Here is a 27696-nt window from a genome sequence, read left to right as displayed (position 1 = left end):
TCACATCCTCAGTCTGAACTTCAGAAACAAGTACAGGCGGTCAGTCCCCTACTTAAGGACACCCGACTTACAGACAACCCATAGTTACAGACGGACCCCTCTGCCCCCTGTGACCTCTGGTGAAGCTCTCTGGATGCTTTACTATAGTCCCAGACTGCAATGATCAGCTGTAAGGTGTCTGTAATGAAGCTTTATTGATAATTCTTGGTCCAATTACACCAAAAATTTTGAAACTCCAATTGTCACTGGGGCAAAAGAAAAAAAATTGTCTAGAACTTCCATTATAAAATATACAGTTTCGACTTACATACAAATTCAACTTAAGAACAAACCTCCAGACCCTATCTTGTATGTAACCCGGGGACTGCCTGTAATAATTATACAGTGAGAAGACCATGTATTACCCCACTTTACCAATTCTCTAGAGGCCCAATCAAAGACAGGTTATGCACGGCTAACCATATAAGCCCAAAAATTACATAAGCAAATATATTTTTGAACACATAACATAAAAGCAACTCTTTGTGAATCCTACCTGTAAGGTAATTTGGGGATTCCCAAAACAAATATTGCCAACTTCTAAAGGGGACGTGTAAGCTCCTGTTACCAGAAATGGAGCATTCAGTTTTGACCAAATCTAAACCTAGAGCCTAACTGAAAGGATTACAGACAATTAGATTGTTCAGGAAATACCTATGTGCCCAAGTGACACTCCCAAAGTCATTTAGGTGTTAGTTGTTCTCCAGCACTGGTCATGTGGGACAGAACTCAATCAGATGACCTGATTTTCCACAGTAGAAACAAAGTGCATTCTTAAAGTAATACTCTTTATGATCATAGGATGACATGGCTCCAACAGGTTCTCCAACAAGTTGACCAGATTCTACAAGGGCGGTTCAATAAGTACCCGTGTTAGAAATGAAGACACCATTTAAAAAAAAAACTTTTAAAATTTTTTTCAACGTAGTCCACTTTCAGAAAGATACACTTCTCCCAACGTTCCTGGCATTAACCTGGATGATAACACCAACTTTCCTCCGGAACTCCTTCTGTCGTCAAACACGGGTACTTATTGAACCGCCCTCGCATTTAGATGAGGTAGAGGAGACAGTAGAAGAAGACAGAGGATCACACTGAGTAGTATGAACAGGTAAAGCAGATATGCTTTCATGTTTGCATTAACAGAGGAAATCTCATGGGGGTCTGAGGCTAAAGAAAATGCCCATTCTACTTCATAAAAGAGAAATAATTATACCTACATACAGGGCATCATTACCTGAGGCCTGAGGAAGAAATATAACTTACAACTCTCTCTAAAGGAGGAAAATAGTCTTTTATCACCGCTAAAGAAATTAGGCAACTTGACCTTGGGCTCTGACACAGGCAGATCTAAAAGAGGAAGGGGGCAATGTTCCTGCACTTTAAAGGAAACCTACAACTTCGGATAGGGCTTCTAAGCAGCAAATGCCGTGCAGGGTGAGCTGGTGCCGGCGCTTATCTTCGTTATGTTTTAAGACATTTAAACACTTTATTAATCTTTATATCCGAAGTAGCTTCCCCGCACCGTGGTCCACGCTCGGCGCACCATGCGCACGACCACTCGTGCGCCAGAATAGGAAGTGGTCGCGCACATGGTGCACCGAGCGTGGACCACGGTGCGCGGAAGCTACTTCGGATATAAAGATTAATAAAGTGTTTAAATGCCTTAAAACCGTTTAAAAACATAACGAAGATGAGCGCTGCACCAGCTCACCCTGAACTGGTGCACGGCATTTGCTGCTTAGAAACCCTATCGGAAGTAGTACGTTTCCTTTAAACCCGCTTTGTAAGGTTCTGCATCATGCGGACTAGGCCCTGCAACTGATTACCAATCACCTCCATGTTATCACCAGTATGTTATCAATGCAGCAAAAGCTATTTTTTTCTTTTAACGGGCTGGTTAAAATGTAATGGGGACACTGAACTCAGTGACAATAAACAACAATAAACCCAAAAACTCCAGTTTCCCTGTAGCCCTGCCTGGGTGCCTCAGCATATCTTAGGCCATATGAGACAACCACAAAGACGCTCCCTCCCTCCCCTGGAATGGGGACACGAAACAAGACAAACAAACAAATAACACAACAGGAAGGTCAGTAGTAACAACAGAGAAGGAAAAGAAGACTAGGTATAACACACATAGAACATTTATGTGAGTAGGAACTCTGCTCCAGGTTCAAGGGGCAGTTAACCATTGCCAGTCCAGAATAAAGCTTACAGAGAGCTGGGCGTGAAAGACTCAATCAGCAGCCCATCCACTAGAACACTGTTCAGACTGCTGACTGAAGTGAATCATCTAGAAATGCAATGTCTCCTCAGACTGACAGTATGAACTGATGAAGATGCTGACACAGATGTAGCAGTCCCTTTAAAATAACATATTGTGAAAGAAAATGGATACAGACAATATGGACCCAATTGTTCTGGTTTGCATTTATATGTATGTTTCATCTCCAAATTGACAAAAGATGGGAAAAAATAATGATGTTCCAGTGAACCATACAAGTAATATGGGAAGGAGGGCAGCGAGGCGTTATCTTGACAGGGCGTTAAAGCACAAGGCAAGAACGATAAGAAAGTGGAATATTGAGTATGGAAGGAAGAGAATGAGAGAAGAAAGATAACGGGTGTAAAAGCAGCTTCAAGCAGTGAGCGACATTACACTCTATTGGACCCCTGCTGACATCTCATTCAGCGCTGAGAGGAAGCGCCCCCCTGCCTCCTCACCTCATTCATTAAAAGCACCACACATAAATGACAGCCAGGGTATTCAGTGCTCTGCAGCTGCAGCATGATGATCAGCACAAGATGGAGCGCTCCCAAGTCCTGGCTATTAGTGTGCGCTACTTTACCTTCCAGCCTGATACACTCACACTATTCTTATGTACCTGTAGTGTCAAGTGACAGCCCTGCGTGAGCCTGACCTGACATGTGTCACCTGCCTTCTACACACTGATCCCAGATGTCCTGTTACTACACCGCAGATGTCCGGAAGGAAAATGTTTCCCAGCTTCACAGTACAATGTGTAAGTTTGTTTCTTATTATCTCATAGAGATACAGTGTCATTTTTTTTTTTTTTAGAAATGCGTATATCTAAAATATGTATAAATATGTTGTATCTACTATTTATTTTTTAATATTAGAAATGCACTTACGGATATTTGTTCCATGTTCCAAGTCATTATCTTTTATCATCAGGCAAAGCTGCATCTCTTATTATCTATGCAATCAATTAATGCTCTCCAGTAATGAGCTGCACATTGACACACTCTAGGAGTGATGAAGTTCTCTAACAAATAGGGGAATTGCTTTAACAATTTGTATCTATTTGTTAATTACCTTTTATTCCAATTAATGACTCGGTGCGCTCAGTGACATGGTGTTCTTTTTAAATGTGACATAGAAGCAATGCCTTGTAGTAGTAGTATAGAATGTGCCATTCATCATACTGTAATCATACTTGCTAACTAACCAATACTTAAGGAGCAAGAGCTCTAGGAGATATAATATCACCAAGATCATCATTGAAAGGTTAAGAGAATCCTTCTCTCACCTCATGCCCTTTCAAAAGTGCATCCCGCATGATATAATAAGCATAATTATATATATTTACTTGTTACCGAGCTCCGCGAGAGCTTACTGCTGCCTTTCTGGCATTTTCACTCGAGAAAATCAATGTACTAGACTTTCTCAAATGACTAGAGAAAAGTACTGGGAATGTATCTTTACTTTTATATTATTTTCTATCAGATTTAGAAATCTGTCTACATTTTTCTGTTTGTGACATAAACAGGAGTCTTCTGTGCACATATTGAGGGGCATTCATTATTGGCTTTCCGACAGTTTTTTGGCGCTTTTTTCCCTCCATGCTGCGCCTTGTGCACCACATTTAGGAAGTGTAGGCACCGCAATATTGCTCCTTTTCTGACACTCATGCCTTTTTTTATTTTTATGGTTGCTCAATTTGGGTGCAGTTTAGTAATCCCAACACTTATCCTGCACTTCTAGGTTCCTGACACTTTCTATGGCACAATTTTGCCGCACGAACAGGTGAGCTAACAGCTGATCGACCAAATTCTATTTCACCTTCATGAATGTGGAGTTAGTTCAGAACCTTTTTGGTCATGTGCCAATTCATTAACCCCTTGTGCCACAATTTAACATCTCCAGTGTAAATTACCATACAATCCGTGCGCCAAAAAAAAGGACCCTGTGCCACAGTTGATGAATGCTTTTTATTGTGACCTCATTCACAGCTTCTATGGTCAAGATGATCGCATAAATAAATGGTCATAGTGGGAGATTTGTCCTATTTATTCTTCTTGTATCCCATTGCATTTAGTGTACAGATTGAGAACTTATTACACAATGTAATGCTTATTCATATATTTAGCTTCGAGCTAGATAAATATATTTCTTCTTATAGGAATGATTGTAGTTCTACAAAATGCAAATATCATGAACTGGCATCTTAAAATCTTTTTGCCAATGTGTCAATGGTGCTAGGACAGTTAATGCTGGAACTTGTAGCTCTGTGTGAAGGAGATACCAGTGGCCACCGCAGTTGAGAGACCGGTCTTCTGGCTTGTTACAGAGGATATGTCATCTCTCCTAATGTGTCTCAGTAAATACAGTATCTGTAATCCATTTTTTCATATAGTTGATAATTGGAAGGTTTTTATTTCCCTTTGGGTTAACATGTTACTGCGCATATGTACATCTCTATTGTCAAGGGAAATGGTAATGGTAAAGATTATATGGTATATGTTATGGTAAAGGGGATGGTAAAGAAATGGGAATAACAATAGTGACAAAATCAGAAGTCAGGAATTGTATCTCATCCCATTTGTACAGTAGATTGATCCCCTAGGCTTGGATGGTCCTTATTTTGACCATTGTATTCTTACTAAAGGTACAGTAAGAAGTATGTTGTATTTATTTGTGGACTGTGTTTCTTTCTGTTGATCTAGTATTTTTCCTTGAATATATGTACTAAGAACACACATGCCGTTGGTCCTACAGCTGATGTCCACAGTACATACAAATACTGCTGAACCCCTGAAACATTGGAAGCATTGCTTTTATGTAGAGCAGCCTAACGGACAATCTTATTTCATGAAAAGGATTTCCTACAATTAACACACATACCCTAATCACTAGTGGCCTGATCATTGGGACCCCATCTATTACAAGAACAGTAGGTCATGAGAGTGAATGCATTGATGGTGAACGTGTCTGACTACCACTGATCTTATTTTTGTGTCTGACAGATCTGCAGTTCTAGTATTCTCATAGAAGCTAATGGAGGGATAGGGACAAAGGGACATTGCTGCTACTTTCATTTAGGACACATTTAAAACCTTTTTAGGGACTGCTAAGGGTCCATGTGCTAAGATCCCCAACATCCCCAGCTATACACAGCTACCATTATTGTGTAATAGGTGCCTTAAGCCCATTCCAAAAAACATTTTTGAATGACAATGACAGCCTTGTTAAGAGCATAAACTTTGATATAAATGAGCTAGTTTGGACATCTTGGGCATTGACTTTGTTCCTGGAGTGTCACTCTGCCATTCTTACTCCCCTTTATGTGAATGTACAGGTCCTCTTCCCAAGCTCCCTGTCTCCTGCAATAGCCATCAGGTCCAGTGTAAGTGCAATGCTTAGACCATGGCTTGAAGAGAGCTGATGAGATGGCGGAAAAGGCGTGGAAAACTGCTACAGTACCTAGGTCAATGCCCTGGGTGCACAAACTAGCTCATTTATTTACAGGAACTTGTGCCAGTGTAAAGCTATATATAAGGGATGCCTAGGGCGCACAGTGGGGATAGCCTAATATCGTGGGGGAAAGTAGTAGACTTCCTTTAACAGATGTTGCTAGCATAGATACAGCAAAGGCATTGTTAACAGTGGTCTCGCAGGTGTCAATAGGTGTTTTTGGTTTAACTTGTAGTCCCAGAGTCCTAATAAAAATATATCTCTAGCAGAGATGCCAACACACAGGAATTTTTTTGTGGTTAAAGGGAGTCTGCCACTGTTTTGACCATAGGCATAGATCCCAGATACAGGTAGCCATACCTGTGTATCTGTTATAATTAGCAGTAGGACAGTGAAAAAATGCATTTATATTTCAGGATTGTAGCTGGACTTGGTGCACTCCTGTGAAAGATCTCTTCATCAAACTGTTGCAGAGCCCTTCTCCTCTGCTCTGTGTAAGAGCTGTGGCAGGCTTTTGGTGAGCTATCACAGCTGAGGGGAGGGTTCGGCTGCAGTTTGAAAAAAGAAAATGTTGGTATGAGGACACTCTCAGTGCTCCAAGTCTAGCCACAATCCTGGAATATTAATGTATTAATACATATTAATGTATTTTCCTAACAACACACAGAAAAATATGGTTATGCAGATCCTCAGGACTACTACTTGTCTGCTGCTTTGCATGGTCAAAACTACTGCAAGCCTTCCTCAAAAGTAAGCCACGGAAATAACTAACACATTGAAATTACAATTAATACAATGTAGCGCTGTACCTATGCCTAGCTTATGCCTATGGACCACAACAACATATTGTATGCCAAGTGGTTGTCATTGCAGCCTGGAGTCTCAGAGACTCCTAGAACTGTCATGAGACCTGATGTTAAAGCTCAGCAGTACACACAATGTACTGTAATACAGTAGTAATGCAGTATATTGTATGAGCGATCAGGCTCCCTAAGGGTTAATTCCCCAGGGGCCTAAAATGACAGTACAAAAAAATTTTTAAGAAATGTTTAAAAAATTGAAAATGTTTAAATAATTCCCCCTTTCCTTAGAACACATAAAAATAAACAAAAATATTGCAAACAAGTTTTCTGTCCCAAAATGTTTATCCTGTGAACACCATACTGGACAAAATGTCCGAATCATGGCTTTCTTTGCATTTTTCCATCCATAAATATTTGAATACTGTCATGGGCCAGGGGTAGTGGACCCACATAACCACCGCAGACAATGACGTAAGCCGACACCTGGAAATGGAGTCTAAGTGGCATTCAGTTTTTACCAGAGCGCGCCGCAAACGGGTTGGACTTGCTGCAGTGTGGTCCCACCAGGTCACTCCACAGGCATGACTTTGTCCATGTTGGTGGCCATGTGTCCATGTTGAGGCAAGACGGAGTCGGTGAATAGCAGGAGGTCAGGACAGGCAGCACGGGATCAGAGTTGAGGACGTAACAGGAGGTCAAGGCAGGCGGCAAAGAATTGGAGTCAGGAACAGGAATCACAAAGGGAACAAGGTCACAAAGGGAAATCCCAACAATCACAGGAAACTCAGAAAACAAGCTTTCTCCAAGATCCAGCAGGGGGAAACAGGAAGGGGCTGGGAATTTAGAAGGGCAGGCGGTCGGCCAGCGGCAATTATCGGCCCGAGTGCGGGGACTGTGGAGACCGTCGCCGGAGCCAGGGTAGGTTAGTAGGACTGCAGACAGGCTCCAGTGGCACGGGTAGGCACAAGGGTGCACCTGCAACTCCCAGGATATGGGTCACAGAAGCATCAATGACAAATACAAAGAGTTCAAAAGGTTAAATACATCCCAAATTGATATAACTGAAGTCATATGTCCTGCAAAATATAACATCTTACTCAGGTCTGTATACCAAAATATGAAACAGTGATATGTGTCAGAAAACGGCAAAGGGTTGTACAACAGATTTTTTTTCCTTGCTGCCACTCTTGCTCCTTAATTTTCAAAGTGTTGGTGCCACAATACTGGTGTTTTTCAACACTCTCAACTTGTTCTAATTTTGGGCGCAAAATTGTGGTGCCGCTTGTGAATCCAACACTTTTCTGGTGCTTCTATTTTTCCGACTCATTTTGTGGCACAATTTGTGGCACAGAAAGAGAGCAGCTAAAAAGCAAGTCTAGTCAATTCTAAACCTTTTAGTCCATGCGCCAATTCATTAATCCCTTCGCCACAAAATTGTGCACGGTTCCAGCTCCACACTGCACCCAAATTGATAAATGCCCCTCAATATGTCGCACAGATAGCAAGCCCTCATACATCTCAGGTCACAGAAAATAAAAAGGGTTTGCTTTTCAAAAGGTGGAGAGTAAAAAAAAACAGAAGTGCAAAAATGGTCTGTATCCTGTACGCATTAATGGATAATAAAATCTTCCCTCCACAGAATAATGCTTAATAATACATTACAAAGTATAGGCACATACTGTAGGCTCTTCACTGAACTTTATCGAAACTCACCCAGTGAACATCTTTATGAAATAAACCAGACATATATATATATATATATATATATATATATATATATATATATATATATATACACACAGGAGGGAGGCAAAGAGTGTTTTAAATAATTGAACACAAGGCATAAAAACAGACTAGAAGGATAAAAGTCTTGTGCTTCATATCTTACTGTGTACAAATTGGCAGTTACCTAAATGGTGGGTCTGGCTATAGCTTTGTTGCTTTGCCTAGTATAGTGCATGCTACGCTGCTTTGTTAATTTTATTTTATCTGGACAATCCTGTATTATGTTTTTTATTCTATACAATGCGCTTAGACCTTCTTCGATACTGTAATGAAGGCATAACCTACATTGTAGCCTTGTGTCCCACTACCAATGATACCGGTAATTACTTTACCCATTAGAGGGTATTGCATTGTTAAAGCAATAGTACACATCAACAGAAGAGGCTCGAAGCATTGAGTGAAACGCATAATAAAGCCTGACCCAGACAATAGGATAAGCATTAGGGCTTATAGAAAAGTTAGCCATGGACATTAAATACATCTGGGACAAAAGGTTCAACTGGCAATGATAATGTCGATTTCCCAAAGCTAACCTTAAAAAGAAGAATACATCTATGAGAAGCTTTAACCAGGCACATCCTCATGTAAAGGGACATTTATTGTACACCTGCTAGTACTGTAGGTGGCTTTCATATCATGTTTTTTCATTCAGTTTAATGAATGAGAAAGGCAAAGAAGTTGTGTAATAGATGCATCAAACTGATTGAAACAGCCTCAGTCGAAAAATATTTATACTAATGTACATATATTACCAGGAGCATAACAAGCAGAGGCTGGGCCCCATAGCAGACTTTTGCATGCGGTCCCCTTCCCTCTTCGAAAATATACATATTTGTACGCTCACACATGTTTATACAATCACACACATTTATACACTGTTACACACATACACATGCACACAGAATTTTGCACTCCTATATACATTTATATACTAATACACTATACAGTATATACACTTTTATATACACATACAGTATATGCACATCTTATACCCTCATACCATATTAATATATCAAATATAAAAGCATATAGTATATATACATGGTATTGTTACACATACAGTCTATACACATACCACTTGTACACACCTCCATAGAATAAACACACATACATAAATATGCACCATATACACATGTACTACCATTTACAGACATTTAACATATGCACACATATATCAAATCCACCCATGTAACATATACATACTCATACACACATATGAAAATACTCATTGTCTAGCAGATTTCAAACAATGTGCAGCATAATGGGGCACATTTACTTACCCGTCCGACGAAGATCCCTGAAAGTGCATTGTCTGACGATAATGCACTAAGATCGTGCGCCCGATATCCTGCATGTGTCGCTTCCCCGCTTAGGTTTGACAGAGTTAACCTTCTTCTTCCCGATGTATGTAAGTGCATTGTCTTGCGACACAATTTAACAGTTAAACCCTGCACTCAGTCCAAATCAGTTGGATCGTCCATTGGCACATTCCCCAATTTCTGCTGCATGAAAGCCAGCGCAGCTGCGCAAAAATCCGATCACGTGCGACACAATGCCAGCTGTCAAAGCCGTGTGAAAATGTGGGAAAGTCAGATGAAAGTGTGTGTGTGGACCCTTAGTAAATAAACCCCAATATGTATATAATGGTGCACATCCTCCATTCTTTAGGGTAGCAAGTTGGATGGCTGGGCTCCCTGACACATTGAACCCCATAGTGGCTGCTTTGGCTGCTACCCCTGTAGTTACACCCCTGGATACTTCATCTAATACAGTGGGTACGAACCCATATTAATCATCAAGGGGTACCTGCACATGTTAGTGGAATGGCTGTGGGTTCGCCCTCAGTGGTAATCCTGCAGCCATTCTACAATCACCAAAAACAAGGTAAATTCAATTCTTCTGGGACTGGGGCAGAGCTCAATCTCTGGATTGCAAAGGTTGATTTTCTAACTAGCATTTTCAGTTTCAATTTACATTTTTGGGGATTTATCAAGTCAGCGAATGGTGGTTTACTAGATGCTAAATTCCCATTGTGGCAACCCCTTTGTTTAGATTTCTGAATGATCCCTTTATACTATGCTGAATATACATGAAAGCTTCTTATTGGTCACATTAGTTGAATCACTTACAGCTTTAGAACGCTATACTAGAAACTATCTATACAGTGTATACTGTAAAACTAGGGAACACTAGTATTTTATGCTTTCAATTCTATACACTTATTCAGAAGACAAGTACAAGTGGGAATACTAAATTATGGGTTTATAGTCCCTTTAATGCACTTCTAGTATGCACTTCATCAGCTGAATAATCTTCATACAAGGTATATGCAGTCCTTACCAAGATCTAAGAGCTATGCCTCGGGATTGTATTTGGTGGCATGACATTTAAATTGCTATGAAAGATTCAGTGCTCACAAAATCTCATTAACCACCAGCAATTTACTCTACATTAGCAGGATATACTAATCATTTTAGTTTTTTTCAGCATTTCATAGTCATTTTCCTCTCCAATAAATTTTCACCTGTAGCCTGCACATGTCCTCATCATATCACCCTGTCTAGGAAATGGCCTTGATCTAGCATAATGGCTAATTTTCACACTAATGTTTATTTTGGGGGCTCTTCATATAATCAAAGCACGGATTAGGGTTAACAATTCAACAATCTAGAAAGTCCATGTGAAGAGAGGTGAAATATAATACTGGGATGGACACAGCAAGTGGTCCTGATAGCTTTTGAATAGTTAATTTTTTTGTCAAGGCAATGATTACAATTATTACTACTACTACTGCTAAGATAACAGGACCAGTTACACATCCTCCGATTCATCTCTTTACCTGGTCAACTCACAGCCAGAGACCAGCAGCTGGGACAATCAGACGGAGTGCAGTGGACTGGCGCATGCGCACACCCACTCCAAGGATGCCGAGACGGTTTCCATCCTCGCATCATCGCCGAGTCCGTCAGATATCTCAACAATAACTGTTATATCTAAAGATATTCATCATATGCATTATCCATCAGAGGTAATATCTGTCTGCCCTTAAACACTCTGAACTCCATCGGAAACAGTTAAAAAGTTGAAGGAGTTAAAAGGTTAACAACTCACCTGCATGAATGAGCAACCCACCTGCATGCATGAGCAAACCCCAGGGTACATAATTATATTTTTATTTTTAATTTATATTTTTATTTTTTATTATGAAAGGCACAGATGTGCACTTGGGCCCTTATAGTGCCATTTGTGCCCTTTTTTTTTAAGCCCAGCCTGAGATCTGATAAGGTGTTATATACTGGTATGCATACCATATTATTGTATATTATTGCATTTTTTATTCTCAAATTTCAATCCCCTAGTGATGTTAACACAATAAAGTTTATTTGTAACCCCCTTACTTTACAATTTAACTATTGCCGCTATCACTCAATGATGGTCAGTGTAAAATTCCAGAGTGTGGAAGGGGACTCACTAAGTATGCTGACAATGTGCATAGATTATCAGATTCCAGGTTTATATACACTTTCATTTAGGTTCTGAACATTCACTAGTATCTGACACATATAAAGAGAGATGAGACAGATCCGAGATATGAGATTATGAGATCTATGAGATACATATTACTCATGACAATCTCAGCTCTGATATAACAGCTATGCTGTATCAGCTCTTCTATATACCTCCCTCCACCTCCCCTGGATATAGACCTTATCTGCCTATAGCTTGTAGCTTCACCAACCTCACGCTCCCAGCAGGAAGTCTCTGTGTGAGCTGGAGGGTGGGGGCTGGAGGCAGAGAGGAGCTCAGACAGAGTGGGAATTAACAGTCAGATCCTGGGGTATCCTGAGTATATTTAAGAATTTTGTCTTTGTGGGAAGACCCATTTAATTCCACGGAAACCACAGTTTTTCATGGCCGTCTTCATACCTGCTAATCCCAACACTTGTCTTGTCAAATATTACAGCAGCCCTTGCTACAGATGACTACAGTAGGTGAATGGACTCAATTGTAGCACACTTCCATGCCAGAAAAGTCATGCAAAAGTTTTCGGTCCAACATGGCCATTTTCCAAAATATATAGTCCAGTGGTTTGGTTCTTTGTTTAAGTCAATACAGTGCATTTAATTTACCCCATTGAGTGCAACATTCAGTGCAGCAAGGGATAGGGGGAAGATAGAACAGGATCAGTATCATAGAAACAAGCCATGGCCCAAACAAAGATAAACTGGAAATACAATAGCGGTTACACAGCTTCACGGTAACTAGCAAACAAGTTAACTTTATTTCCTTCAGCATCTTTCCATTGGTGCAATAGATGAAGTAGAAGAAGGTGAGCACATTGAGGACATCATTACACGTATGGAACAGTGATTAGCCACACAGATGATGAGAATATCACCTTCTCATCAACATCCACGAGTCCCATTTGCAAATGGATGAATATATCTCTTATCTATTTCAGTGAAAGTGACAAATGTTGTGTTTTTCTACATCCTTTCATAAAGGGAAATTGAGGGCCCTATTTTCATGATTGGTGTGTATTCCACACAGGGATCAGTGTTCATGGCTTACTGCTTAAGGTATAAGAATGTACAAATGAAATTAGACAATTGCTTTATTTGAGAATGTAACCATATATTGTGTCTTTATTCAGATTCTTGAACTAAACAATTATGATATTTTGAGAGCTAGAAAATTTTATTAATGCAAGTAGGAAAGTGATATGTACAATATTTTATGGCCCCTAATAAACATTTACCTAGCAATATCATACATTATTCATTGAATGGCCTTAGTTTTATGGCAAACTCAGCCATAAAAAGACCTCAGCCTTAATGGTATATATCTTTATTTTCTATTATATATTACCCTGTAACAGCATTGTGTAGTTGCCATTACTATTTGGGTGGGATGTAGTGGCAGGGTATAACACCATTATATTTTGGCAGCTGTCTAGGAACAAAACCAGCCTGCACCAGTCACTATGCTGGATACCCATATTACATCAGAGACATCCTAGGCGTGTCTGTCACTCCATCTGCACTAGCACTTGTGCTCCCTAATTTAACATGTGAGGTCTGTACAATCCCTGTAGAATAATTGCCGCAATGATGTCCATGTCTGTGCTGCTGTCCTAAGTGTGCAATATTTGTAATTTTATCAAATAGATGCCTAATGTGCTCTCAGGCTCATAATGCATTGCATTACATCAGGAAATAGGCATAGCTTAATAGTTAAAATATAAGATGGGATAGTGTTTCCGACTTCACTTTTATTTTTTGGTTTCAGTAAATCATTTATAATTATTAAAATGTACAGTTTATGGGCAAAAACTAAGTTAAGGCTGATGTATAATGCACTGAGTATTCACAGTAGCGCTAAAAGACTCCATCTTGTGATTGTCAGGAGGCGTTGGATTGAGCAACATAGGCGCCAGAGCATGCGCAGTTCTGCGAGAGGTGCGAGATGTTGTCTCCTGCTTTGCTCTGTTTATACTGTATAAGTAAGTTAATGGGAAGTTATAAATATAACAAATTATTCTATTGATGTTTACTGTATAGAAATGTTTAATGTATGTAAATTATAGGTACCCAGAACAAATCAAGTCTAAAGACAAGGGGCCCTGCCTCCATCTGGAGAAAACAAGGTTCAATCACCAGAGGCGACAGGGCTTTGTTTTTTTACTATGAGAACTGTAAATCTGTGGAAAAGCCTGCCTCAGGCGTTGGTCATAGTAGGGACAGCAGAGAGCTTCAAGAAGGGTGCTTTTTTACACCTAAATAATATTGATGGATATGTTATATAGAATTGTTTCCCCTAAATCCCTTCCTCATCCAATCCCTTTTTTCCCTTCCTTGATTGACCTTGATAGACATGCGTCTTTTTTCAACTGTATAAACTATAATACTATGATATATTAGATACATATTATAGTTAATGTGACATAATGTGGCTATGAACCAATTAAATTATATGGGGGAATGTCCTTGGTTGGTTTAAGGGATGTGGCAGTCATCACATGATTAAGCAAGCCGGAAAGAAGCGTAAAATGGCCAATTTGCATGTGTACATGCAATGATAAGCACCTTTTCTCCCTCCTAAATGTGTCCTTAAAGCATAAATAAAAGAATTGGCTAAAAATGTGATAAAGAGGTTGAGTGTCTTTGTATTTACTTGTATTATGCATTGATGTATCACTCATCTTGGTATTTGCAACATCCTGCACAACCCTTTTAAGTGGACGCGGGAGGGCGGTGAAGGGCAAGGAATAAGTTGGCCAGCGACAAGATGGGGCCAAGGTAGGCCGAAGTTTGCTTCTTAGTGGGCGTCTTAGGGCAGGTAATAAGGAGGTTGAGGTTATAGCTAAAATGCAGATTAGATTCTGCGGACTGTACTTTTTCACACACAGAACAGGCTGGTTTATCCCCTGTCATAGAGAGATAGGAACAATTCCTTGTTAAGACCAATGCCCATAAGGTATACCTACCCTTCACATTGCAAATTCTGTTACGGTTATGGTATTGGTTAACAACATTGATTTTCCAAAGACAAGCTGTCATGTATTTTTCTAGAAAATCCATAACAGAAATCTATAGTTGATATTCGGATTCCTGCCAGCGATTCAGTAACAGCTTTGCATGCAAATAATTCAAAAGAGGTACCGTAATCTTGAGATTTTCCTTAAAGAATTTGTGATGATGGTATAAACATGGTATAGATCTTAAAATCTGCAACATATTCTATTCTAAATTGAGTTTTTCCAGAGTAGGTTAATGGGGAATGAAATACTGTAACCCTTTTACATTTAGTCATCGCAAAATGTTAGCAGTTTCTGCAGGATTGAGGTGTAGAATCTGTTGGACTAGTGTGCGTTGTGATAATTGGGCATCAAATTTTTTGTATCCAATAATTTTTGCTCTTGATTAAGCAAAATCTTTCCTACTATACATTATATTTTTACTGCTTTGAATCCACTCAAGGAAGGAAAAAAAAATTCTAATAGTAATAAAAAAGAGTGAAAACTAATCTATTATGACATAGCCAAGTGAGCATCTAGGCTATTAAACAGTTTGTAATCCTGCAAGCTACACCGGTCAGTCACGCAACACATACCTATCCATCTCTGAATGCATTCCTGACATCTCATCAAAGCGTCGAAAGCTTCTGAGTGTTTCACATCCACATCATCAGCTTCTTGCTGTTTTTACTTCTTTCCCCATATTCCAGCTGTCATTTTCCCTGTCTCTGTACTAAATCCTAGCTCCTGCAATCAAGACTTTCAAAGAGATTGTTAGTCATGTGTTTTCTAAAATGTGCCTCGCAATTTCTATGGTCTAGCAGCATGCGTTTTGTTTTCAGCACCCTGTCTACATCTTAGAGGATCTAAGGTAATGCACAAACAATGTGCACCCTTTCCCGGGGATAAAAGAAGCCGTTGTCTGTGCTTAACCCTTGTCCGTATGGTTACTGCTAAAAGACATGGCACTTTGAATAAGTGGGGCAAAAATCCTACCCATTTTGATGTGCTTAGAGGTTTCAGAAAGCACTCTTATTTATTTCTCAGAGTCCCCATGGTCAGTATGTGAGTTGTGTGACTCCTCTCCTCCATGGAGTATTTCTTTAGCTAATTTTAGTAATACTACTTCATTAAAGGGGTTATCCGGGTGTTAAAAAATACTGAGGGCAGGGCTGGGGTGGGCTAGTTAAACATAATAAACATGCACTTACATCGCCCGACGCTGCCAATGTCCCGCAACTCGGTCCGTCTCCTCTGTCCGCCGGTTTGTATACAGGGGCACACAGGGGCGCACAGGCTTCCAGCCGGCTGGAAGCTCCCATCCGACACCATCTCCCAGCGCTTACAACGTCCCCGTGATAGGGACAGATGGGAGGAGGCGGCCACATCGCGGACCGGAAGCTCCCTGTGTGTGGCTTCTGCACGGATCGAAACGGACCACGGCACAGGGCATCGGCGTCGCCGGAGGAGGTAAGTACAAGTTTATTATGTTTAACTAGCTCACCCCAGCCCGGCCCTCAGTAATTTTTAACAGCTGAATAACCCCTTTAACTGGCAGCAAAATAATCTTTGGGCTAGAAGCTATTCCTTTCAACTTCCCCATACACATGAATGCTCTGCTAGGGAAACAGTGGTAATAGATCATCAGCAGAAATGACCTTACTTTCACAAAGCGTCATATGCAGAACTGCACAGAATAACGGATAAAAAGCACCCAGTATGTTGGCTGGATTTACCACATACTGCTCAGCTCCACTTGCTCTATAACACACGACTTGCAGATAACAAAGCATTTTCATGGTGGCAGTTTGACTTTAATAAGCTTGGGGCTTTGATGTTACTGAAAGAAAGATACATCTCATTGTGCTTACTTTAAACATGACCTACTTACCACTGTATACAAAAAGTCTCCCGTCCAAATTATCATTGAATTTGTGTTTGTGTAAAAAGTAAATTAACATTTCTATAAATCAAAATGAAAATATGGAAAAAACAAGCAACTCCAGTGGCTCCATACCTTTTTGATGCAAGCACTTGGCCTCCTTTTATTACTAATGCAATTTATAAACACATTAATGAAGTTTATATTTGGGACTATATCAAAAAGAAAGAAATTACCGTGAAGTTTCTTTGATGTACAGGCCAGGGTGTTGTGCAGATGGCTGCTTACTAGAGATTGCCCTAAGCCAAGACTTGCCAGCTCCTCCCTGGTGTTTTCTATATTTAGAAGGGGAATACGTTATTCCTCCAAGATATGGGATATGATCTGAGCAGTGATGTGTATTAGATCTGTAGACTGGTTACTATGGGAAACAGACACATTACGGAAGTAAAATCTGGATTATATATTTTTAGACGCCCAGTTATTTAGGAAAGTCTTTTAAAGGAATAAAACAACAATGTCTTAGCTACTCCTTAATTCTGAGAATAATATGGCTAAAATTCGACTTATGCTATCATTACTCTGTATCCCAGGGATGCTCAACTCTTTTTAGTTTGAGGACCAAATTGTTAGATGGTAACTCTTATAAGGGCCACAATTAAAATCCGCTTCTTGCACAACCATGGTTTCCTGCAACAGACGTTCGCACTCAAAGGCAGTGCGGGCTACAAGTAGCACACCCCTATATATTACCATGTTCATATATTGCATTTTCTTTTTTACATTTAGGTTTTATTCCTTAAAACCATGCATCAAGGGTTAATAAGACCTGCATAATCCAACAAACCTTTAAAAGATTGACTTATCCCCTCCTGATCCACATTTTTGGCCTCTAACCTAGCCAAACATGTTCCCTGCTATGCACTGATGAGAAGTAGTGATTGCAAAGCAGATGTTTTGTCATATGACAATACTTCTTGAAAGTATTGCATTGACTTATAGGGAGCAACTTTCCATGAGTTGTTCCTGTCATGTTCCTGCCCCAGAGGTAGGAGTGTGCAAGGCCTATTAGACTTAATGGGGCACATTTACTAAGGGTCCGAATTATTTCCGTTTTGCGCCGAATTGCCCCAGGGTTTTGGCGCAAGTGATCGAATTGTGGCACATCGGCGCTGGCTTGCATGCGACAGAAATCGGGGGGCATGGCTGTTGGACAACCCGACGGATTTGGACAACCCGCAGAATTAAAAAACGGAATTGTGTCACAAGATCAAGCACTCACATGCACCAGGAAGAGGCAGGTGAACTCCAGCAGACCTCGGCACAGAAGCGGCGGATGCAGAAACTCGGCACACGAGTGAATCGCGGCAGACCCAAATCCTCATCAGAGAACGCTTTGCGGGATCGCGACAGGACCGGGTAAGTAAATCTGCTCCAATATATCTTCAAATGTGGCCTGTAAATTACATCTTTCCTCTCCTGACCCAACCCAGTGGTACCTGTTATAGTCAGATAGCTTGGAAAGACAAGACGCATTGGGTTATGGCTTAAAACACAACAACTACACCCAGAATTTGGTGTCCGAGGGAGCCCAAAGATCAAACATTGATAATAATAATAATAGTAATAATATTCTTTATTTATATAGCGCCAGTGCTTTACAAATAATATAGGATCAAAACATTCAAAAAGCTTCATAACTAATGGGTCAATTCTTATTTTTTATTGGGGTGCAGGAGCTTCCAGGTTATTCTCTGGAGTCCACATACAAATTAATCTAGCAGAAGAACTGGGATAGTTTCATTAACCAGATGTCTTTACGATGAAATCAGTATTGTGATAAAGTAGCTTAATCTCACTGCAGGAAATGATTGAGCCCTCATCTGCATTTGGAATTTGGAAGGGTGCAGTCAGGGGGACCTGCCACTATGAAAACGCAGTGTAATCTGCAGGCAGCGTCACAAAGAGCAGGCAGAGCTGAGCCATTTACCATATAGCTTAAAGGGAACCGATTCCCTACAAGTTCATGATTCAGATCACTCATTTCTCTGTGTTTCAGAGTCCAATGGGTGATCTTGCTTAGTGATAGATGTCCATCACTAAATAGTATTAATGATGATTGCACCAGTGGCAAATCAATGGGCCACGTGCAGTTTTCCTGATTCAGGAATTGTGGTGACATTTTTCATAAATCTGCACTGCTTTGGAAGTGTGCACAGTTTATTTTTGGTGGACTTTGTTCATGCTGCAGAATTGTGGCGTACATCAGACAGAATTGTGGTGCAAACTCCGTCTAAGCGCTAACATGCTCCATTTGGTGCACATTTATTTCTATCTTGTTGGCCACAGTGCAGAAATCCCACTTATCATCTCTTGATAGCTTATTTTATGGATAGGTCATCAATAGTGATTCCTTGATTAACCTCTTATAGGACACCTAAACAAGTTGAGCCTATTTTACGACCTGGGCCCACCAAATGATCCTTCTCACGGTATAATAGAAACTTTATTTGATCTATTGAAACTTTTTTTGATCTATTGTAATTAATTTATACAGTTAAGTTAATAGAACTGGATACAGTAAATCGCATCTTACATAAGGAATGAGAGCAATTACTGTAAATGGTAAGAGTACAGTCTTGGTCCAATCACTTCCACAGACATTTCTTTGTAAATGACTATCTCTGCAAATTATTAAGTGTTGGCAACTATGCTTGAGAGAAGAAAAATAAGTGGAACTTTGTTTCACTGACTTTTTAATAAACTAAGCCTTGTTCGTAAGTACTTTGGTATTCATTTACAAGAGCAAGGCAATGCCACCTGCTCATTAAAGCTACGGTATGCTCGACCAGTGACATCAGAATTTGGGCTGCAGGATGGAGACCAAGGATTTTCCTAACTTATGCAAAAAAAGTGTTTTAGAAATTTTTGAACAGTAAATCCTAGAAGATTTCTTCCAGACTTCACCATGTAAATGAATACAATTATCTAACTGAATTCTTAGAAAAGTATCACAGAACAAGAGTTATAGTGGGTTCATTCTGACTATTAAACAATACAGAAGATTTTGTCTGATCTTCTCCAATGTATAACTTGCATTCAAAATGTACATCTATAAACTGTGAACACATATGTTACATACATGTTCTGTCATCAGCAATGGCATGTGCAGAGCATTGGGGTTCCACAATCACACAAATCATGTAGGACCCATATTCCACTTTATTATGAAAATAAGTAGAATGGAAAGAGAGATCACATTCACTATCAGGGCTGGATTAAGACATTTTGGTGCCCCAGGCCCCCTTCCTCTCTTCTCTCTATAAAATTGTAGCAAAAACTTAGCAGAATCATGATTAATACTAATGAGACTGCTGTGGGATCAACTACAATATTGCTTACCAGCAGTAAATTTAGTGAAAATAGAAAACCCTAATGCTAATGTCCCTCCAGTAATAATACTCCAGATATAAATATATACCTGAAATGTATATTCCACAAATATAAAAATAAACCTCCAATGAATTTAGCAAACCCATGCTGTAAATATATTCCAGCAAATGATATAACAAACACATATTTAGCAATAAATAAACACATACATGAAAATGTCCTGCACATATAAAATATCCTTCACAGACTTCACCTATTGTTCAAATTAGTTTGCAGGTTTTTACTTATATGTCCATGCTGGCTTGGTCCATCCTGTTCGTCTTCCTGGGAATCTCCTCTACTTGGCAATCCTTTTCCATCATGAAGAAAACATCATGACAACTCCTCCCGGCAATGACTTATCGTTGCAGAATTTGGCACCATGATGACTTTGGCCTCCACACTCCATCCCTAAAAAAATAACCGTGAATATAATGTCCCATAGATAACAGCTAAGTGTTTCTTAAAATTACCACAATGTGTCCCCTGCATGACAGAAAATACACTGTGACCCATCAATATATTAAAATATATACTACTGTATAGTTTCCCTCTCATTAAGTCCTATTTAATACCAGCAGCTTGTCATTAATTTAGATTGTACAGCACCCTCAGTATACATATGAAGCTGAGCACATGCCCTCAGTAAATAGGATGCCCAGGCCAGCACATTCCCCTACAAGTATCTACGTAGCCCATACCAGAACAATCTATCAGTATATAGGTAGCTGAGCACATGCCAGCAGTATATATGAAGCCCAATACATATAGGTAGCCCAGGCCAGCAAATACCCCCAGTGTATAGGTAGCACACACCGGCACACACCCTAGTTTATAGGTAGTCAAGACCAGGACATGCCCTAGTATGTATGTAGTCCAGGCCAGAACATGCCCCCAGAATATAGGAAGCCCAGCACATGCAACAGTATATAAACAGCCCGGCACATGCCCCTAGTATATAAGTAACCCAGCACATGTCCACCAGGATACATGTAGCCCAGAGCATGCCCCCAATATACAAGTAGCCCAGACCATGCTCCCACTATACAAGTAGCCCAGATCATGTCCCCTGCATATACACAGCCCATCACATGCCCCCAGTATGTAAATAGCCCAGCACATGCTCCCAGTATATAAAAAGCCCAGAAAATATCCCAGTATGTAAGTAGTCCAGCAAATTCCCCCAGTGTATGAGTAGACCAGCACATGCCACCAGTGTCTATATGTAGCCCAGCTCATGTCCCCAGTATATAAGTAGCCCAGTACATGTCCCATTTATGTATTCAGCACAGCATAAAATAAAAAAAAATAATACTTACCTACCTGGGCTCCCTGCAGCTCCTTCTCCTCCAGGAAGGAAGGAGCATGATGAAGCTGCTGTGGGAATCCTCTGAGCCATGCAGCACTAATGACATCACTGCTTAGGTGACAGCGCCACCTGCATCAAACAAAGGGCACAGCCAGCGGTAACATCACTACTGTTAGAGGTGTATAAAGATGATGTAGGATCCCTAAACTATGTAATAATTAAAGGCAGTACATTATATATTCTCGGCACGCATTTTATGCCAAGTGATATTTGGATCTTATGTAATACATTATCTAAAACATAAATAGAGACTTTTTCTTTGTCATCTAATTGTAGCTAATTATACAATTTTTCTCTTAATAAAAGTTTTTTGGCCGCAACATTTATTTTTTGTTCAGAATTTTTTTGAGAATCCCCAATACTTTCCATTATGTCATCCAATAGAATAAGGACATTAATTTTAAAACACTAAAATGACTTTAAAAAGTTAGAGGAGTTCATAGAAAAACCCTAGAGAACATTCGGCATTCAATGTACAATGGAAGGTATTTAACATATGCATGCAGTGTCTGCTTAAATGTACTCTATATAGTTATTATAGCATGAGTCATGTAATTATATAATTACTCCTGACTCATGTAATTACTTTTCTCATTGGTCTAAATCAGAACAGTGGAAGAAGAAACTACGAGACTTTGGATCGTATGTCCTGGCCTTGCAGATAAGTAAATCTCCTGTGTTATTATATCTTTAGGTTTACCAGATTTTTCTTTCAAGTCAAAATTTTTAAAAGAAAGGCACAGATGGAAGAACTACTCTACTATGTAGATTTAGCAAATTTTTGCACAGTGTAACTCTTGTCTAGTCTTACAATTGTGTAAATAGTGTTTTTATAATGGACACAGCAGCCTACTCAAGCCTTCCAGTTTTATTGCAGGTTTCTTCACTTTGAACTATATTATGTTTAACGTTGTAATAAGGCAGCAGCTGTTCAATGAAAATAATGGGCTGTGAAAAGAAACATTTTAACAACCTCTGAAACCACTTCCCAGCAAAGAACACAAAATAATCACATTTTGGAGAATTCAATCTCGACGGAAGAACAGATTGGTACTTTGACATAGTGAGCTTTTTATTTTTGCATACTGTTTTATAGCATGGCATATGAAGACTCAGCTGGTACGTTGTTGTAATGTTGGTAATCCTCTCACACTAGGAGAGGGTGAAACTACCCCTAATGACTCGCTGACAAATGCAATTCTGAATCAGAAAGCAACTAAGTGTGGAGGATCGGAACGTCTATAGCATCTTTGCTGTAGTATTTCCGATCTTTCAGCAGAACAGGTAAAGTGCACATAATTCAGGATTGCCATGGTTAATTATCGTTGGGTAATGTTGTTTTATGTAAGCATTGAGCAGCACTGGCTGAACACTCCTTTAGGGTGTTAATGAAGCATTGAAATTGCTTAGGGGGCCCTTTAGTTGACTTTGTTGACAGAAGATGTGAAAGACAACATTGCTGCAACCAAGAAAAGGGTTTACTTTTAATGTCTTGTATGTAAAAGCCACAATTTCCCAGACTAATAAAGGTTTTGGGGTAGCTCTAGAAAGTAAAAAAGAAGCCTATAACTGTAGGAGTTATAAGATGTGTCTGCAAATAAGCTTTATTGTTAATTCTGGTTCTTATGACAACTCAACATTTTTAAAATCCAATTGTCACAGAGACCAAAAAAAATTATGTCTGGGGTTGCAATTATAAAATATACAGTTCTTACTTATATACAAATTCAACTTAAGAACAAACCTACGGAACCTATCTTGTACTTTAGCTCGGGACTGTCTGTAATGGTATTCTCCAAATTCCATTTGAAATAGATATGTTCTCTTTGGGTCCCTTCAGGTACCCAAGCACAACTGAAGTACCCACGATCTCTCACCTGTGGACAACACTAAAGTTAATTGAGTAAATTGTTCTGTGTTTTACAGCTCACTATGTAGTATGGTGTGGTGTAATGGCCAATAAACCTATAAACCACAGACGTGCACTCTCTTATCTTTTTTAAAACAGGCTCTTTAGGCTTTAACACTGCATTCTAAAATGTTTCTGGGATTTATACCAGGGCTTTTGGATGCATAGTCACATGAACACAGAGTAAGGGCTCATTCACTTTGGCTTTGGTGCTCAGCTTCAGTTGCGCATCAGATGAGTTTTGTCTCCGTTGTGTCTCTGTTTTGTCTCCGATCCATGATGCATCTGTTTTGTCTCTGTGTCTGCAGAAAAAAACTTAAACATCACACATTGGGGCAGATTTATCAAGTGTCTGAAAGTCAGAATATTTCCAGTTGCCCATGGCAACCAATCACAGCTCAGCTTTCATTTTACCAGTGCTCATGAATATCTTAAAGGGGAGCTGTGATTGGTTGCCATGGGCAACTGGAAATATTCTGACTTTCAGACAGCTTGATAAATCTGCCCCATTGTTTTTCAGCCTCATCATTGAAAATAAAACTGATCTTTTATCAGGTTTTTTGGGGGACCCATAGACTTTTATTGCCTTCTGTGATTCACGTACGTGGACAAAATAGGACATGTTTCATAATCTTTTCCACGGGCAACGGATCAGTGAAAATCTGTAGAAATCACTGAACCACGGACATGAAAAATAAAGCCACTGTGAAAGAGACCAAAGGGTGGACTCAATTATTTCAGTGATTTTCTTATTAAAGCCATTTTGCTTATTGGCACATACAGATTTGTTTTCTCTCCCTTGCTTCACTGATTATTTATTGAAGGCTAAACCATTCTTTTCAATGTGCTTTTTCATACTTTAGTTTATATCCACTAATCAATAGTCAGTGCAAATAGAATTTTTGTAAGTCAACAACATTGGATCAGTGGGAAAAAATTGAAGCACATTGAAAAGAATGGTTCATTAAGACATCAGTGAGAGAAAGCAAATCTGTATGTGTCTATTAGCCAAAATTACTTCAGTGAAAAGTCAATGGTTAAAAAGAAAAAAAAACCCACTGTGAGTCTACTCCAACTGTTGGCTTTTACCCACTATCCCAGTTGCCCACTATCCTAGTTGCCCTCTAAACTAGTCTCAGTCAGTGAGTTTTGGGCCAATAAGGAAGTTTAAATAATAAAACTTAAATTTGAAGCCGGGTTTTGCACAACTGTGATCTTCTGAAAAAGGTAAAGCTACATGATTCTCCTGCTGCTACTTGGTATCTGAAATATTTTGCTTGCTTTAGATCCTCTCTAAATTCCGATTTGCGCTCTGTTACTGTTGATTTTGAATTGATTAAACTCCTGCTGCATTTGGCACTTATATAACTAGGCGACTGCTTTATCTCACAGACATAGCTCAAATATCTGATTTTGACTTTATGGGTATGTCTGATTGTGCATATATTTACAGGATTCATGACTTGCTTATTTTTGGGACTGTAAGAATGTCTTAAAATGAATGTGAATTTAATCATCTACGCACACAATGTTACAGGCATACTTTATTGGAACAATCAGGAGTCCACAGGGAATAAATTTGCATTCTTTGTGTTAATGAAATTCTACACTTTGCTTCAATCAACATAGCATTTGCTAAGTTGCTGCTTTTCCACTCTTGAGGTGTCTTGTAAATTTATTATGGGGTGTAAAGACAATATCACAGAAAATCACATTTTACGTGTCATTCGAAAGTAGTTCTCACTTCTGCAGCAAATCAAACTAAACAGTGATTTCCCAAAAGATCTTTAATATCACTTAGAGATGTCATCTTAATATGTAGATTTTAAATAAAACGTAATGTATAGTTATCTATTAATATCAGGCTGCAGAAGTGAAAATTAATAGATTTATTGCAGTTTTTTCATACAAAGACAACTAGAAAGCCTAGTTAGTTCAGAACCTGGCTGCTTAAAGGCAGAAAATAAGACTGCAAGGCTACAACATCAGGAATTGGGCCAACTTGGACTTAACATGAATGAACAGCTCACCTTTAGCAATGGTGAAGAAATAAATGATGGTCATTTTGGCGTTTATCATATTTTATGTACATATCTAAAGATGAGGAAAACATTGCTCAAATAATACTCAAACAAGGTCATGCATCAAAGTTGACATAGCAACTCAAAAAAACAGAATTTAATATTTTTAACCAAAACTATAATTTTTATTAAATTGTATGTACAAAAGTAGGTTTAAAAACATACATAAAATGTGTGCACATTACATGTGTTCAGGGTGCAGTCTCTGAGTCCAGGAAGGAAAATCCCAATTCCCTTAGCCCAAGTACAGGCAGTCCCCGGGTTACATACAAGATAGGGTCTGCAGGTTTGTTCTTAAGTTGAATTTCTTAAGGCGGGACTGAATACTTTATCATTGTAATCCCAGCCAGAACTTTTTTGGTCTCTAAGACAATTGGATTTTAAAAATGTCAGATTGTCATAAGAACCAGGATTAACAATAAAGCTTCATTACAGACACCTGTGATAACTGTTACAGCTGTTTATTGTATTCTAGAGCTAAAGTACAATAAATTACCAATATCCAGTGGTCCATTTGTAACTAGGGGTCGTATGTAAGTCGAGTGTTCTTAAGTAGCGGACCACCTGTACCGTGTAACGAAAAAATACTGTATACCTATCCAAAAAATACAACAATATTAGATATAAGACAAACACAAATGGATACAGTTACAAGATTACAGCACAATACCCTCAAATACTTACAAATATAAGTAGACTGCAAAATAATAAGATAACTTAGGCAAGGGTATCAGTAAATAAAACCGACCCAAATGGAGAAGAACACAAGTTATATGGAGGAGAGGGGCAATATATGACATGGAAGCTAAAGAGAAAAAAATCCCTACACCTATAGCCCAACAAGTGGGCTTTGTCATATAACTACACCTTGAGTTGCTATCTGAAATGTTCTCCTGATCCTGATCTCCTGGTCAGAAAAAGTATCTAGAAAATATTATACTTTTAACATTTGGTCAATATTCGGTTAATGCTGAAAACCATAAAAAATATGTAGAGCTTTGATTCTCAGTCTGACCCTTGGTTTCACCAAATCAGCGTCTTCTAGGATATGGTTGGTGTGTTTAACTAGTTGAAGTAAGAATGTAGGCAAAAATTTTCAGATACCGTGGTCTTTGCCCAGATTTGCTACCATGCTTTATATGATAGAAAACTGCCACACAAGGCATGATATATCAGGCACAGTCGCTAAAGTAGATGTATGGCTGCCATTTACCAGATTCTGAAGTTGTAATGTATTGATGAGATACCTTTGGCTATTAATAATCCCGTAACCTATTCTTCCTGTCTATTTAAAAGGTAACATGTGCTTATGTGATTGGTGATTGTTTTGTGCAGTCTGGTTCCCTGACTCATCCCTGTGTCGTAGCTCCTGGCCTACACTATTAACCATCTCCACAAACCAAGATTGTTAGGGCAATTTAATTCACTGTCTTTTAGAAATGTCCAAATTTGAAGGTCAATTGCTCTGTTTAGACAGCTTTTTGTTTAGGACTGTGTAAAACATAACTACTCTTATGAGCATTGCAAAGCAGGAAACGGCATCTGTCAATTTATGGCAAATGCTAGAAACAAACTACTTCTGAATCCCTATACAGGTCCCAGGAGAGGAGATGGTGCTGGGAGGAAGCTCTGAAATAGAACCATTAAGGCGGCAGTGATGGGTTTCTCAATGACAGCCCTAGTGATAATTACCCAGTTTAGACTTTAAGATCTATTTGTCTGCCGTCACACTTAATTATTGTGCCGATTGATTCTAAGTCTCAGGAAGGAAAAGGGTAAAGGTTACAATTTATTTAACACTCTATTATATTTAATGCAAACAAATCTCCTTGACAGATACCTGTTAACACAGAAAATAATAGCTGTGACAAATCAGAACTAAAAGTAGTGCATTATAACACTTCACCAAGAGATATAAATAGCTTGTACTTATAAAATCCCAAACAGAGAGAAAGACATGCATTGACAAAGAGATTCCTCTTATTCACCTCACATGACCCTTTTTTCATATTTTTGGTTTGTTGGGATACAGATGACTAAAAAGCATGCTCTAAATCATAACCCCTTCTCTGCTATGAAGTGGAGAACCGCAGTGTCAATGTCTCAGAAGCACTGCTTATTGAAAGCATCTTAGGGTATCTGCACAGATTGGGGGAGATT

At 39.2% G+C, this 27696-nt stretch overlaps 1 long non-coding RNA gene across 1 annotated transcript in view; it reads left to right on the top strand.

Annotated features, from left to right (window-relative positions):
• Positions 1-2628: 2628 nt before the first annotated feature.
• LOC140122227 (uncharacterized) overlaps positions 2629-27696 on the top strand; it is a 40261-nt gene continuing 15193 nt past the window's right edge. The window contains exon 1 of the long non-coding RNA XR_011854296.1: positions 2629-3065. This is a non-coding gene — a long non-coding RNA (uncharacterized lncRNA). The remainder of the gene's footprint in view (positions 3066-27696) is intronic.

The sequence above is a fragment of the Engystomops pustulosus genome, chromosome 3 (genome assembly GCF_040894005.1).
Source record: "Engystomops pustulosus chromosome 3, aEngPut4.maternal, whole genome shotgun sequence".
NCBI classification, from domain to species: Eukaryota; Metazoa; Chordata; class Amphibia; order Anura; family Leptodactylidae; genus Engystomops; species Engystomops pustulosus.
Note: the sequence above shows the minus strand (reverse complement) of the source record. Positions and strands in the feature narration are given on the sequence as shown.